A 2,266-nucleotide genomic window follows, 5' to 3' on the forward strand; every position below is an offset into this window, starting at 1 on the left:
CAAAATTTGGACCCATATTCAAAGAAAGGTTAAGTTTCTTTTAAAAATTCATTCCTGGTGATGAGACATGAATTCATCACAATGAGCCTGAGAGTAAATGGCAGAGTATGAAATGGAAATGTCCTCAATCACCAACCAAGAAAAAGTTCAAAAGTTAACTATCAGCTGGAAAATTGATACTTACAGTTTTCTGAGATTCTCAAGGGCCAATATTGGAACACTTTCAGGACAAAGGCTCAACAATCAACAGTGCTCATTTATAGTTAGATGCTCACTGAAGAGCTGAGGCCTAAACTTTGGATTAAATGCAGAGGACTGCTATCCAAGGGTATTGTGACCTTGCATGACAATTCATGTCCAAGCACCTCTACCCACACTGTTGACACTCTGCAAGAATTTCATTTTGAGTCCTGATCTTGCTCAATTTGACTTTTCCTGTTTGGTCCCCTAAAAGCAGTCCTTCTAGAATGAAGATTCAACTTTGAGGAAGAAGTGAAGACAGTGTACATTATTGGATAACAGCTCAGGCTAAAACATTTTTAATAAGGGAATATGAAAGCTTGTTGGCAGATTGACAATGTGTATTGAGAAGCAAGGAGATTATTTCAAAAAATTATGTACTTGTGTTTTCTAAAAGTTCATTAAAATAAGTTCTATAGCCAGAGTTTGGATAATTTTTGACTCATTCTACTATATGTACATATATTTAAACACACACATATATGCATATATAAATATATTTATATGTATGTGTCTTTGTATATGTGTTGCTAAGTGCCACTGAGTTGGTTGAGACTCACAGAGACACTATAAAGGGTTTTTTTTATTGTTTAAAATAAAAAATACCATTTGGAGACTCAAGTTTGTCTGATTTAAGCTTTGGTATTTTCATTTGCAAAACCTTCACAACAAATAATGACAATTAAAGAAAATCATTGCAATTGAGATGTGGTGTTGATAAAGAATATTGACTATACCATGAATTTTTAGAATAAACACATTTGTGTTGGATGAAGTACAACCAGAATGCTCTTTATAAGTGAGGATGGAAAGACTTTGAACATATTATCTCTGGAGATGGACACCATTCTTGGAAAACATAGGGTCTGTAAAAAGAAGGAGCACCTCAACAAGATGGACTAACACAGTGACTGCACACACACACACACACACACACATATATAGAGCTCTGGTAGCGTAGTGGTTACGAATCGGGCTGCGAACCTTAAGGTCAGCAGTTCGAAACTACCAGCCGCTCCGCGGGAGAAAGATGAGGCTTTCTACTCCCGTAAGGATTTACACCCTCGGAAACCCTGTACAGGGTCGCTCTGGGTCGGACCCGACTCGACGGCACTTAACAACAACAACAACAACAAATACATATATAGTCCTGGTGTGACAGTGTGGGTTAACACGCTGGACTTCAAGGTCGTTTGAACCACAAGGTCAGTGGTTCAAGGTCACAAGCCACCCTCAGACACCCTACACAGCGTGGCTATGGGTTGGAGTCTACATATAAATATATATATGTTGTTAAGTGGCATATATATATTTATGTTACACACAGGCAGAGAGATAGAAAAATGTGCTTTACGCATATTTTTCCAAACCGTTTTACTCATAATAACACGGGTGCAGGGCTTTAACATCTGCTGCAGAAGGAAGACGGTGATTGCCGGATTGCTGTTTGGCAAGGTTTCCCCCAAAGTGTGAGCTGCTTCAGAAGAAATTTGAAAAAAGTGTTTCTTAGCAATTGTGGATTTAATTTGTTAAATAAACAGCTTCATTTGCTTAACCTCTAGAAGTTTCTATCATGCAGTGATCGGTTAGCATGCTGAGGTTACGTTTACCTGAACTTATAGGTGCAGAAGGAGGGATAGAAGGGCACATCTACAGAGAAGCAGTGAGACATTTATTATTGAGTGAACCAAGCTAACGCCTCACAACTTTTTCACTATTCTGTGTTTTTTTGCAACAAAAATGATGGATGTTTCTCTGTAAGAAAGTGATAGTTCTACATTAATAACATATCCTAAGCATATCATTGCTGTTGTTGTTCTTTGTCAGGTGCCATCGAGTCGGAACTGACTCATAGCGACCCCATGCACAGCAGAATTAAACAATGTCCTATCCTGGGCCAACCTCACTACCGCTGCTACACTTGATGCCATCAATGATGCCACCTGGCCAATCCATCTCGTTGGGGTCTTTCTCTTTTTCTCCGACCCTCCATCTTACCAAGCATTATATCCTTCTCTAGTGACAG

The sequence above is a fragment of the Chrysochloris asiatica genome, unplaced genomic scaffold, assembly GCF_000296735.1.
Source record: "Chrysochloris asiatica unplaced genomic scaffold, ChrAsi1.0 scaffold00053, whole genome shotgun sequence".
Taxonomy (NCBI): Eukaryota; Metazoa; Chordata; class Mammalia; order Afrosoricida; family Chrysochloridae; genus Chrysochloris; species Chrysochloris asiatica.